This window comes from Schistosoma mansoni, chromosome W (genome assembly GCF_000237925.1).
Source record: "Schistosoma mansoni strain Puerto Rico chromosome W, complete genome".
In the NCBI taxonomy this organism is placed as follows: Eukaryota; Metazoa; Platyhelminthes; class Trematoda; order Strigeidida; family Schistosomatidae; genus Schistosoma; species Schistosoma mansoni.
This window is the reverse complement of record NC_031502.1, coordinates 32,687,498-32,703,138: the sequence shown is the minus strand read 5'-3', so window position 1 is coordinate 32,703,138 and position 15,641 is coordinate 32,687,498.

The window sequence follows — 15,641 nt, the reverse complement described above, 5'->3', positions numbered from 1 at the left end:
CCGAGTGCGAAATGTAAGCTATAGGTCGAGTAAGCGTCTGTTGGCGCGAAAACATAAAATTCAAATTTTCAGAATAAAATTACAAAATTAGATCCTTTTCAAGTGAGTTCTGGGGATCGAACGTCCTCAACATAAACTGAACTCATTGCCTTCAGGTATTAGATAAGCACGTCTATAGCTCTTAATTAACTTAAGTTGTTCCTTATTTAGCGAGGTAGGATGCTGCCCTGAAATTCAGATAAGTAGTTACACAATTTTACTCACGATGTATATACTCTACCTTAATTTAATAATTTTCACTGACTTCAACTGACATTGTTCTTTTTATGTTCACCTGAAATTAATCTCCTTCATTTAACTGATATTAGTGAAAAAAGTCGTTAAGAAATAGAAGACCAAATAATTATTATATTTAGTTTCATCACTTTTCAGAAATGTTCATTTTACGACTACCGCTCAGGCCATTAGACTTGGTGTTAAGTACTTCATTTTAACCTCTATACAATAATTCATCTTCCCTAACTTTTTACATGTTGTCTAATTTCTTCCAGTATATTCCTGATCAAGTTGAATATTGATTAAAGACTCTAATTTACTCTCTATTGAAACAAAAAAATGTTAATAAATGATTACCGAAAACAAATCATTTCTTAAAGTACAGTAATAAATTAGTTGGCATTTGAGTTTTAGTATACTGAGTCAAAGAGATTGTATTTACTAATAGTAATGTATGATTTAAGTTCTTGTTACGTAAATGCAAGGTGTACAATAGTGTGATGTTATTAAGTATCGTTGTCATATCGATATATATCTTATAATATAACTGTAGTGAACGAGAACTCAAAAGGGGACAGTCAAATGTATTTTAGTACGAAATTACAGAACATCCTAGTAAAATCTGAGAACCATACAGTAAATACTTCATTTGCAAAATGTTAATCAATCGTCTCAGACTTCAATGTTCTTTTGTTTCCATACCAATCATTCTTTGTTCTCATTCTTTTTTCTTTGATCTTCTTAACCTTCTGCCTTCAAGCATTTCACTTTCAATTGACGGTATATACTACTTATATCTGTTGACATTAGTAGCACACACCACATAACCACTACTAAATTAAAAAACTTAACACTATACATGCTACATTATCAATAAATGTCAATCAATAGAAAACTCAAGTTTGTAGTTCAATGCTTCGCTAAACTTTCACCTCGATAACCGTTATAATACAAATCTCAACGGTGCATAAAATCAGAAGGCAAAGAGAAGCTGCAACTACAGTTCATTATCAAATAACGCAGACCATAAATCTACAAGCACATGAGGAAGTATCAGCGAGCAAGCGCGAGCAATTACATAGGCAAATTTATGGTCAAATGGTATAAGGCCGCAGCAAGATAAAGCAAAAGCTAATAATAGGATTTGAGTGCATACATATATGGGGTGGAGGATGAATCATTAAATGATATTTAAGCAATCAACGTTTTGGCTAGAGTCTGTCAAGTGCTCTAGTGACCATAACAGTACAATTATATATGAGAATTGTTATTATCCAAACGACAATGTCTTTTAAGTAAGTTAATAAAAAGGGCTTAACCAAAATTAAACATAATCGAAATTAGGTGTAGGACTGTTACTGTAACATCATAACTTTCTAGTGAATATTACCAAATATTCCAACTTATTTATGATTATTTAGTATATAAATTTGAAACAACTGGTGAAATACAAACTATGATGAAACAATGGACTTTCTGGTAATGTCTATCGAAACTGTTATTATTGTGAAGTTGATCTTATACTTTATCACTAAATTCATTAACCACTATCCTTTTGTGCAAACGGTTTATGAAGACTTTCAAATTTTATAGCTTACATTACAGACTGAAATTAGTTAGATAACCATTGAAATCCAGGAAGCTCTGAAATGTTTCGTCGTACTACGAGACACATCAGCAGTGCGCATCCATTAATAAATCAAAGATTGAGTCTCATAGTGAGCATTCAAGCTTTATACCTTTTATTTGACAGTTAATGATCTACATTTGTAATTTTAATCAGTTTTTAATATTGTATGATTGATGTGTAACCGTGCTGAATTCCGCCTACCAAAGTTTCCCAATGGTTTGTTGTTGATTTTATTGAGAATAACCAAAGATTTTCATGCTGCATCTTTGACGTTTTTGTTATTTATTCTAATGATTATCATTTTTTTTCTATTATTTGTATGAATTATCAAGGGCAAATGAACAATAATAAAACTAATAATTCAATCTTTTTTGAGTTGCATCCTAGGTGAAGGTTATTTGTACAATTCCGTGTACTTTATTATGATTAGAAAGAATGCTATATATGTATGTACAGATCGAGTTAGATCTAACAAGAAGAATCGTTTCAACTTGGCCTTGAAATTAGATTTTTTTTAAGGACAAGAGAAAGAAGAAACGTAAATGATACATGTTATAGAAAATTGAATTGGATGATAGTGATGTTATACTACTCAATTTAACGCATGTATTTAGTTTTTAATCTACAGAGTGATAGTTGGTAGTTAATGATGACCTTAACTTAATAATGAATATGATAATATCGAGAAATTGTGAAGCTTTAGGTATTTTTTTAAAAAAAAAGTAGCAATTCTTCTTTTGAACCCTGTTTTTCTAATAAAATGCTTCACAGTTTGAACAATGCAAACTTTATTGATATTACATATTGTTCTAAGTCACACAAATATGAAAGATCTGGAAGCATTGAATAGCTGTTTCAGCTTATTATGAAATTCTTCATCAGTGTGACCCACAACTCCCCAGCCACGAATGGAATTAAGAACTTTTGGTCTCAAGTGCGAAAGTGAAGGTAGTAGTCACTGCGAAATCAGTTAAATGCTTGGTTATTTATTTATAAGTTATTTTTAATACTGCATGTACACTGTTCATTCAGTGCCTGGTTATCGTACATATTGTAATTTTACTTTCATTTTGAGAAATAGTTTCAAGGAAGTTATTTGAGTTTTTTTTGAATTCTCAAATACCATATAACTACGCTACCAGAATATAAATGTACATCAGTCTGCATTGTTACTATGCTAACTTTATTAAATAAAGTTTTCAATAAGAGTAGTCCTTGTAAATTTCAGCTCTTTGAAGTTAATGAGAAGTTTAAAAATACAATAAATTCATTTTATTCATGTAAGTCTTGTTGTTGTTCGAAATTGTCAAATGGACCCAATGTTCAATACATATATAACGAAAAATATCCTATTTATATAAGGTAATTTAAATGAGAATAAATTTTGTATTTGTAAGTTCCGCTCGTTTCAGATTGATCTCAGTTGACCTTCGATTGGAAAGGATTTAGTACTGAATAACTATTTCGTCTCAGTATTGGACTCCTTAGGAGTTCATTCCCATAATCTTACCAGGGACCTAACTCAAGACCTTTGATTTCTCGTTTAACACTTTTAGTTCAAAGCCTAGGGTGAACATTGTTAAAGAATACAGTACTAGGACGAAATAAATATTCAGTACTTCCTGATTTTCAGTAGTACCTTTGTAATGCAATGCTTCGCTAATCTTTCACCTCGATAACCGTTATAATACAGATCTTAACGGTGCATAAAATCAGAAGGCAAAGAGAAGCTGCAACTACAGTTTATTATCAGATAACGCATGCCACAAAGCTACAAGCACATGAGGAAGTATCAGCGAGCAAAGCGAAAATAACGCGCATTGAAGATGGCGGGTAAGCCAACTTGCTTTAATCAAGCGTTAATCAATATTTGTGGTCAGATAAAAATAAGTTACAGATATGTGATGAATAGGATAAAAAGTGTTCACACACATACGCTCATATAAAAACAGTCAGCGTTAATAAGTGAATAATTAACAAGATCAAAACATGACTCAAGATGAATTCATAATCAAGCTTGTGACTTCAGGCAATATCGAGGCAGTTCACACAGGATGCACATATGCCAACAAGAGACTGATCAATTGCAGTCCTAAATAACAAGGGTAAGATACAAGTAAACAATACCAAGTGAATTTAAACTTTAGCCCATTGCACAAGAAGGTGGCTATCAGGACTAAGTAGTTAAGTGGATAATGCGATGGCGTTTAAAGCAGACGGTACTGAGTTCGAGTCCCGGAGTGGACATCAACTCTGTGATGCAGGTACATTCAGCTGACGAGTCCCAAATAGGACAAAACGCGCGTCCTAGATTTCACTGCTAGCCACTATCCATCTTTGCTCATAAATGACCCAAGATGGATAGGTGAATTCGCTTGTCCAGAAGCTAGAATAAGGTATACGGGATTAACATATCAACAGACACTACACCTTAACTGCAATAAACTTGGGAAGAATACAACCTTAAAATTAAAGTAATCATTACAGAACTCTTCTAACTAAATTTTTGATTAGTTAATATTTATATTTTAACCGCATTACAGTTAATATGATCGCGAATAAAATAATTTATTTAATTATTAGATTCTTTAGTATATTTGACTGGGGCTACGATTCGAATCCAGGATAAGCAAGATGGCCTATTGATAACTAAATGATAACATCGATGCATTCTTCTCATAAGATGTATATTTACTAAATAAAACTGACCGATATCAGTCATGAATAATAACAATTGGAAAATTCCAGCTTTTACAAGTACTCATTACACCATTTAGACGACAAATAAATTGTTACTTGGATAAAAGCTAAAACAAGAACAACAAAATAAATTAATGAAACGTTATCCAATTCTTTCTAAGTTGATGAATAAGACAAAAGGAATTAATCAAAGATAATGAATAGAGTGCTACATTGTAATAAACTACAAATGCGATGAAAAATAATTAATGGATGTTAAGGGTTAAAGAAAGAGTAACAAAAGGAACAAAAATGAGAAAACAGAAAATGAAAAGTATAAACAAAGTATGAATGACGAGGATGAGTGTAGTTGAACAAAGTATCACTGTACGCACGTATACATACACATCCACCTGAGTGTAGATTGTTCATACGGATCGTTATAACAGTGTGAAAAAGTGTGAATTTGTACTACTTTAGTTCAATGAATACAGTCATATGAGTAATATTTAGTGATATTTTGGGTATTGTTCAGTATTGTTTAGTTCTATTCAAAGATATATTGTAAGAATAATACTTTATAATTGTTTGTTACATTGTACTGAATTAAAACTCCATGTTCTCATTGATGTATCCCGAAAAATATGAATTAGTCGACAGACGTAGAATTGACGAAGACAATCATCTAAAGATTTTCAACGGATAAACATGATAGTCCGCTCGTAGTGATGCCATATAAAATTCTGAACTGGGTGAAGTGATAAGACAACTTCTAGAATAGTTATGCAAAAAATAAACCTTAACTGCCAATTTCTTTTCATTCTTTCATTCCAAATTCCATCTAAGTACAATGGTGTGTTTCATTTAGTGGTATTTATTGGTAGTCCATCAATTCCACTTGCCTTTAAATCTGAAAACATAAACGTTCAAATATGTAATTTATAACATTATTTCATATATATATACAACAGTACATATTTTAAAAATGAAACTTCATCACGAAATTACGTAATCTAGATGACAATTTGAAGAAGTGGATTGATAAAACTCTTTCGAATTGTAAAATCATAGTCTCACAGAAGACCAACCCTAACTTACTTTGAGTATGAAATCACCTAATCACTGAGTCAGAAACCAGTATTTAATATTTTTGTCAACATCATTATTCAAATAGAACTTTTCTGATCAGTTGATTTTGAGTACATAATTTTGGATTAATTGATTGGTTGAATATTGAACATTGAACAGTTGGAGGCCGATTTGTTTATTCAAGTCTGTTTTTATTGCTGTTATTATTATGATTATTATTATCAATCTTAATCTTATTGGTATTTTCCAACTTCATTCACTAAGTTTGTCTAGAGTGATTAGATTTTGTTTTCATTTTCTAGGAAGAGTTATGAAGTACCTAAATCTTTGTCTAGTTGTTTATATAATAATTTATTGTTTGATATCTTTTTTTAGCTTTTAACTTGTTTTGATGTTTTACCATCCATTTGACTGGTTTGTATTTGACGTTTACTGGCTAACTCAACATTAGTTTAATTCATATAACTTTTATAATTCTTTTAGTCATACTTGACGGATTTCAATGTTGTAACAATCAATTCATATAAACAAGTAGAATCATTTAATGAACACTATCTTTGATGCATTAAATAGGAATAATATATATGTAAAATCTCAGAGAATGAATTTGAAGTAAATACAACGTTTCGCCTGGCAATCTGGTCCAAGCTTTTTCAAGGAAATATATTTCCTTTCCCAGGCGAAACGTTGTATTTACTTCAAATTCATTCTCTGAGATTTTACATATATATTATTCCTATTTAATATCTTACATCAACTCGAGGCGCCCAAATACTGTGAAACTGTTCTCTCTAATTTAGATGAATGTTCTTATATACTATGTTTAATGGTTCTAAAATCAAACAAAAAATTAAATCAAGTATAGAAAAATCACGTGATTACAATGATTATTCAAATGAATGGATTAGATTTTTGGAAGTACGTATCATCAAACTCTACCATGTTTTCTTATTTGAAATGAAAATACTGAGTTGTTTGTCAGTGTAAAAGCTTCTTTTAGAATATTTTTGTTTACGATTTACAGAGGAATTTAATTAGTCAATATAATTATCTGAATGGAATATATTATTGTCGGTGATAAAACTTTACATAAATTCATTATGTAGTTTTAAATAATGTCCTTCATTGAAATCATAGACCGATCTAAATTAGACCGCTATTGAAAGCCTAGAAGCACATCACGGCCTTTTCTTCACACCATAGAACTCCTCAACAATCCCCATCCACGACCCCGCATGCAAGACTTGGACCAAGGACCTTCGGTATTGTGCGCGAATATCTAACCACTAAACCATTGAAACTACATCCAATAGTATTATTATCCAGTCACAATTAATCCAAGACATTGCGCTCCCAGGTTTTAATGGTGTTTTAATTTAGATAGGTTTGTGATTTCAATGTAATTCAACAATCATCGTAAGCACATACTGAAAATTAATATTTAGTGGGAATTTAATTTCATCAAATTGTTCAATGGTATCATCTCTAACTACTGAACTATTAAAAGACTGTAGATATACTTTGTTGACGAGCCCCAAAAATGTAGTTTTTGTATCAAGTACTACTAGAAATGAAATAACTACTTATTTAATTTTAAGTTACTTCTCTTTACATGCTCGTACGTGTAATCAATTGATTTTTTATTTTTGTAAACTTTGATTTACTTTTTTTCTGACAAATAATAGTAAAAATGTATACTTTTTTCTCTCATGTTTCTCTGCTTACCAGTTTAGTGAATTATTTGACCATTTAGTAAATCAAATAAGCTTCCATTTGAAAATTCACATACACATACTCTACCCCGCGAGTGTTTTCTGTCATTGTATAGCCACTACAATCAATTGATCTTTCTGTGTATACGAGAATCTACATACTATGACATTCATTCATTTTATTTCGTCAAGTCCACATCATCATCATTCTCAAGTGTTTGTAACTTGTAACATTTCAATCCTAAAAATTACAAATAATATGTAATATACTTGTTTAGAATGTGGATAGGTATAGACGTAGGGTGCTAAAGAAGATTCTAATTTTATATAACATTTAAAAGAAAATTCTGGGAGATAGATTAGAATAACAATTAAAGATTAGAGTTAAAATACCTGATTACGTAATTATCAGGTGAGTAAACCTAAGTTAACACTAATTAGAAACAAAATATACAATGAATTATGTTCAGGTAGTTAAAAGAATAAATTTTATTGGACAAAAAAGATGAAAAATTATCCAAAAGTTTCTCTTACCAGAAACTGTTTCATTTTTAACACATAGATTAATGTTTAGGCATCAGATAACTAAAATATAAACAAGTCTGGGAAAGTTATAGCTTAGTTGTTTGTTAATCACACTGGAAGATCTTATGGGATTTAGATGTCTGGAAATAGAATATTTAAGAAATCAAAGCAAAAGTTTAACTCCATAATCTTCCAAGTTACAAAGTAATTGTATCATCAATTAAATGTAATTCTTAAATATAATTGAACAGCTTGAGAATGATATTGATGAAAATTGGTACTCTTTACAAAATTCCCCGGAACAATTAGTTATCCTTACCATGTTGTTTTGTATTATTGATCTACAGGTAAATATTAAGAATTTTGTCATGATTTCCAGTTAGTGATTTTGTCATTATTACTTACTTATTACTTACTTACGCCTGCTACCTCTCGTGGAGGAGCATAGGCCACCCATCAGCATTCTCCATCCAACTCTGTCCTGGGCAATCCTTTCTAGTTCTTTACAGTTGTTATTCATCCTTTTCATGTCTGTTTTCAAGTCCCAACACAGTGTGTTCTTTGGCCTTCCACTTTTCCCCTTTCCTTCACTATTCCAAGTTAGCGTTTGCCTCGTGATGCACATTGGTGATTTCCTCAATGTATATCCAATCCACTTCCTACGTCTTTTCCTAATTTCCTCCTCAACTGGAAGCTGGTTTGTCCTCTCCCATAAAACGCTGTTGCTGATAGTATCCGGTCACTGAATGTTGATTATTTTGCGTAGACAACTGTTTATAAATACTTTTACCTTCTTGACGATGGATGTAGTAGTTCTCCATGTTTCAGCTCCGTACAGCAGGACTGTCTTGACGTTCGTATTGAAGATTCTCGCTTTGAATGAAATTGGGTGACAATTATTTTGAGTTCCATATCATCATTACATTGGCCCTAATATATTTCGAACATTAACACTAATTAGGTCATATTCCTAATGTTATGTTCATTAACTTGTGTTTATGATTTCCCATTATACTTAATCATATAAGAAAGGAAAGAAGATTCTTTTCAGTAAATGCTCATTAATTTTTTTACAGTTGTCAGTTCAGAAATAATAATTAATATAATCATTATGTTAATTAACATAAGAACGCAGAGTTTGACAGGATAAAGTTTTTATCGTTAAGGTAACTATCCTTTACAATGTTCAATACAAGTGCAATATCTAGTATTATCGAACGTGTTTCCATTCATTTATTGAGTCATTACTGTATAAAAGAGTGTAATTTTTAGTAAGAAATTTCATTGACATAAAGCTATCTACATATGTATTTTACGAACGAGACAATATAGAGCTGCTCATATTGTCAGATTTATAAAGCAATCAAAATGAATGATAATGCTTGAAATGAAATCCTCAGTAAAAATTATCTTTTTATATTCAGTATCCACTGAATGTAAATGAACGGAAAAATGTTAGATATTGAATGCATATTGACCATTGAAATGGAGATTGTCTACTAATTGATCAACACGTATCCTATCCCAAATTTTAGGTCGTATGTTGAGAACTTCATACAGTTAACTTCTATCTGAAGTTTATGATAATACTGTTGTCGAGAAAAACAATGAATGTTTTATGATTAAATAATCCAGGTAAGATGGTGAAGCTTTAACCGAATCATCCATCATAGCTACAAATCTTCTACATCATCTTAAAGTAAACTTAATGATTATTATATTTAAATTTGTATTATGCACAGCAACAGCGATACACTGGATAACCTTTTATGAAGTTTGTTGTTCATAATTTTTTTTAAAATGACTTTAGTTATCAAACTGAAACACAAAGTTCTGAATGAAAATATATTGATTTTAATAAATTCTCACCATATTCTACAGTTAAGGCAGTTCCTGCTATCTAGATATTTCGACAAGTTATCTGTTTTTTTGTTTTAACACATCATTATGTCTACTAATCGCATAACCTATTTAGACACGTATATGAACAGTTTACGACCTTCCGCTGTACAAGTTACAAAAAAGCTCAATCAGAGACATCGTAGTAGCGAGGAATAAGCATCGAAAAGAGTGTACACCATTCCGATATCGATTCCTGAACTGCTAACTTCTAACTGGCGAATACTCAATATTTATCGTCAAGATCGATCAAGAAATAAGAAACGGAGACTTATTGAAATACTTTGTGTTGAGAACTCTATATTGGACCAAAAATATATTACTGAATAAAGCTAACAATAATAATCGAATGCACTAATATAAATACAAACTTTACTGACATTTGATGATTATGATCAGACTGGGGGTTTTTGGAGATTGTAGTGATTTTAATAGTTGAATTCATAAGGTTAAGCGTTCGTGCGCGAGATCAAAGATCCTGGGTTTGAATCCTTCATCTGGGATCGTGAATGCGTACTTCTGAGGAGTCCCGTACTAGGACGAAACGGCTGTCCAGTGCTCCCAGGTTTTCACTGGTGGTCCGGCTTAGATCGACTAATGAACTCAACTGTTTGATGATTAGTTAATGAATATCACAAATAGCCGAAATGGCGCAAGTACAAAATGAAGACTATAAAGAACTGTTACGAAATATATGTTGCATTTTGTGGAGTTAAAAGTTCACGTCATCATATTATACTAATTAAATGTTACACTGGAATAGAACAAATGTAATGTTGAACAAAATATCACACTGAATAAAAAGTGAATTTTTTCAATATGATGTTTTAGTTACTCTACTTCAAGATCAAAAGGTGTGTATTTAGTCTAAGTATGGGATATCTCTGTAGTACACTTCCACGATTCCACTGTGGATTAAACCATAGCCTAGTTTCTAGTTTCTCAGCGTTAGATTACTGCAATTGATCAGTCTCTTATTGGCATATGTGTATCCTGTGCAGATTACCTTGATACTGCTTTAAGTCACAAGTATTATAAGCAAAGATGAATGGTAACAAAATAAAGCAAAACCTATGGTTAGATTATCTTATCGAATAATAAATCATGTACACACCAGTGAATAGTTTCAAGACCATTTTTTCAAGACACTGATAGAAGTTTGTGGCTAGAAGTGCTAACTGATTAGAAATTCAGACAGTTACTTAGATGAAAACATTTGATGATGATCGTGATAGTAGATTACTAACTGACTGATATTCAAATTGTAAATCATTGGATTTACGTAAATAATACTAAACGTAATCATGCTTGTCTAATGAAAACCCATTGCTGTAAATAAAAAAGTTCCTCAAAAGAGGCTTTGTATATGATGAGTCATATTGGTTTTATATCATTCCAATTAAGCTCCATATTATTTAAATGATTATGGAAACTGATTATTACTATTGATGGGTACTATATTCACATATTTGTAAACTAGATTGTAATTTATTCACCATGGCAACTTCCGACTCAGAGACAAGTTGGTAATGTAAAACAACTACAGGTGGTCTTAATCAAACTGTGGACAAATGTAGTGTACAAGTAGACTCGTCTTTTTAACAAGAGAGAAAATTATTTCATTCATGGGTTTACATCTGCCAACATGTAAAATAAAATGTGGTATTATGTTATCTTGAAAATTTCAATATTTGGCTTAACGATAAATAGTAAATGTAATGTATTCATATTGAGTATTTATGACAACTACCGTTTATTTGTTTTTCCTCAGGCATAATCGTCTATTTCTAAAGAGATACAATGAATTTAGACATTTCACATATGTCTCCAAGTCATTGAAGCACAATTAAAATTCTTTTGAACTAGAATCCAGACTGTATGCCTTGTCTTGAAACAGTTGAATAGTTTACTAACATGTGGTTTAATCTAACATGACAATATGCTACAAATAATATTTATACTTAAGAAAATATGCTACATGAATACTGTTATACCCTAGTGAAGATTAAACTATGGGTAACTTCTAAGATCTATTAATAGACTTATATATATAACCTTATTGCATAACTATTCAGTAACTAGATTATGTATATCTATATTTCTCTTATTATAAGCTTCATTTTGGCCTATTGATTATTATTATACGATTTACTGTTCCTAAATTATACTCAGTTTATTGATTACAGTCTCCCACGACCACAGCCACTTCTAGGCTTGACTTTGTACAAATGTCATTTCCTACTTCATGGTGTGATGCGGTCCGTCTGGCTTGTTTGAAACAAATAATTCGTATGGTAGAAGTTGGTATTGGTGTTCTGGATTAAATTGGCAGGGCTAGGAGAGGGAAGAGCCAATGAGGACACCAGGCTTCTCATACCGATCGAACGTCATTGGTTTGGCACAGTACTAAGATTGTATAAGTTGTATTCCGATTGGCGGATAGGTCACATGATAATTAGCCGGGCTTAAAAGCACAACAAATACAATCACGTTTTGAATTTATGATACCTTTTAAGTTTGATAGGAAAATTATGGTCACTTATATTTATTACCACGTTATTTGAATAGTGTATGAAATTCTCAAAATAAAAATAAATAAAATATTATGATTGTAATAGTTGAGATCATGAGTCAATTGAAGCTAGACCATAATGGAAAACGTTGAAACAAATTTGTTTCAATCTATAACTCAATTAAGAAAATTAAAAAAAAGCTATATGTTCAAACCACGTCTGTTGTGAGATAGGAACTTACTGAAGATAATTGGTGAACGGTTGTTCAACTTCTTGGATTGGTTGAAGTTAGATATAAACACCATCGGATGCCGGCTCAGTTGTCTATCGGTTAAGTGCTCTGGCGCGAGACTGGTAGATCCTGGATTCGAATCTCGCAAGGCGAGGTCATGGATGCGCACTGCTGAGGAGTCGCACAATAGAATGAAACGGCCATCCAGTGCTTCCAGGTTTTCCATGGTGGACTAGCTTCAATTGACTCATGATCTCAACTATGAAAATACTAAATCTCCACAAAACCCTTTCTGATATGTTAAATAACATTTATTATAAAACAATGATTAACAGCTATTTATTTTGAAATATGAAATAATTTCATTAGTTCTATCCCATTAAAATTGTTTATCGAATATGAAAGCCAGTGAAACATTTATATTTTAATAAACAATTGTATTGTAGTTACAAGGAAATAAATTACAGGAAAATAATTTACAAATTTCTGTTTTCTTGTTAAGTTTTTCAGTATTTATTTCAAGTTATAAAAGTTAGAGATTAGAAACAGTAATTAGTAAACAATGTTAGCTAATTAAAACATGTTCATAATAATAGTGTTGAAATGCCTTAAGCAATTAAAGGAAAGGCATGAGCTTAATTGATTAAATGGATAACGGTGAAATTATTAACGTTCATTTCGTCAGCTGGATATATATTTATCATAATACTGATGTCTATACTGGTACTTGAATCCAGATCTCGAAAGTTTATCCACTAAGTTAAAAATTTCATATAACCTCTTACTTTTTAAACGTCTATGCAACCAGTAGTAAAAATTTGTAATTTTTCATTTCTGATAATCAATGCTGCATCGGGTCATTCTTTGTTAGCAGATGTAGATCCTGCTCAGACAGATCGATACTGTTTTCTAGTTACAATTGTTAGTATATTCAACTATACTACTCTGATGAAATCCAATTTTCAATATTGATAGTGGGATGTTATAAACCCTTACTAACGTTTTAGTAAAAAGTTAGCTCAATAATTTATTCTGTCTATAAGATCAACACAACCTGATTTGTTTGAAATGTAAAAGTATACTGAAGCTATTTTTCTCCGCTTTTTTACAACATGGAACATGAATCAACAATATCAACAATATTGATATGTATGTTCAATTTTTAGTCGAATCATGTTTTTTGGCATAATCTACATACTATTTACAGTCTGATTTAATTTTATCCATAGATTTAGACCTTTATTTAAACAAATAATTCAGACCATTTTAAACTATTTAACTGTATACGTAAAACAAAACCCTTTCATCTAGCAAAACAGATAATTATGATCAGAGTAGTTAAAACGTTGTTACGAAAAAAAGTAATAACTAGGAAGAAAATGATTTCAAATGACAAATAAATTCATTTTGGAGATTGTCATTAAGTGTTTTTTTGATAGTTGAGATCATGAATCATTTGAAGCTAGACCACCATGGAAAACCTGGAAGCACTGGACGGCCGTTTCGTCCTATTATGGGACTTCTCAGCAGTGCGCATCCATGACCTCGCCTCACGAGATTCGAACCCACGAACTATCAGTCTCGCGCGCGAGACAGTCTCCATTACATTATCAAATGACAGTCATTATCAGACTATAAATGTACATGAGCTTGTATTTCATTGAAAATACTTAATGCAAGGATAGTTATTAAGTAGAACTAAGTTTTTCTAAAAAAAATTGTTCCGGATTTTTATTTTTTCTAATATTTTATTTTTCATGACATGGCATGATATTAAATCAGATCATTCAATGCTTTAGGTAACTAACTGATATCACATACTTGTGTATTAATAATTGCACAAAAATAATGACATCAGACAATCAGATTACGATTCGATGAGGTTAGGCAAATTTTATGGAATAATGTTAGCACATCTATCCAAAATGTTATATATATGAAGTTTAATGGCCATCAACGATACTATAGTCAACGGGTCTACTAAATTGAGTTCATAAGCTATCGCAATTCACATGATTGTATCAATTTATTTCTTATACTTTTAAGATATTCTATAAAATTGTAAGTGATGACATTCATGATTATGATTAAAATATCTATTGTGTTCTGTATGAAGAATTCACCATCTTTTTTCATTTCAAAACTGATTATACGTTTTCTTTTCTTGGGTTGTTCTTTTTTAAAGTCGATATTTAGTGTTGATCAATAATTAAATGTTTAAGTTTTAGTAAAACAATGTTCATTAGATTGAATAATTCCCAATACCATCGTTAGCGAAATACTGAATTTGTGGAAGTTAATCAATTAAAAGATAATGTAACAACAAGTGAAAAACTATTGGAAACCAGAGAACGTCAAGTATATGTTTTATCTCTATTTTCGGACTTTTGTGTGTACTCACGATCGTCTAAGTCTCCTTATGAGTACGTTATTCCAAGATAAGTATGTTTAAACTTAGTTATTCCAGGTTGAAATTTATATGTAGTTATGTCAATGCCACTGAGAAGTTATGAATTAAAACAAATCAATTTTTCATTACACCCCAGTTTTGTAAAAGTTCTCTGTGTAGTGTCATTTTTTAATCAAATTGTTTTATTGTCACTGGCTGACTTGTACATATATATAATCAAGTGACTTATTTTTATATACAAACTAAGTAGGATGGTTTTGCTAATCACTATTACAGATAAATTGTCATCATATCATTTTGATTGACTCGATAGATATTAGTAGTATAAAGTTTTGTACAGAAGTTTATCAGTTCAAACTATAAGAGCTTTAAAAAATTAAACAAAAAAGGAATTTAGTAAAAGAAAATACCAGAGAAAGCAAAAATAATCGAAATAGTAGAAGGAATTTCTATCATTGAATAATGATTCAACACAAAAATCCCGATTAGAATATCACTGAAAACTAGAGAGCACTGGACAGCTTTTTCATCCTAGAATGAGACTCAAAACCAGAACTTTCATGGATTACGACAAATGCTCGACTACAAGAACCACTGGTTCAGTTGTAGCACGTTATATTTTGATGTTCACTTGGGAGCAGGAACGACCTGAAACAACAACACAACAGTCAGGACC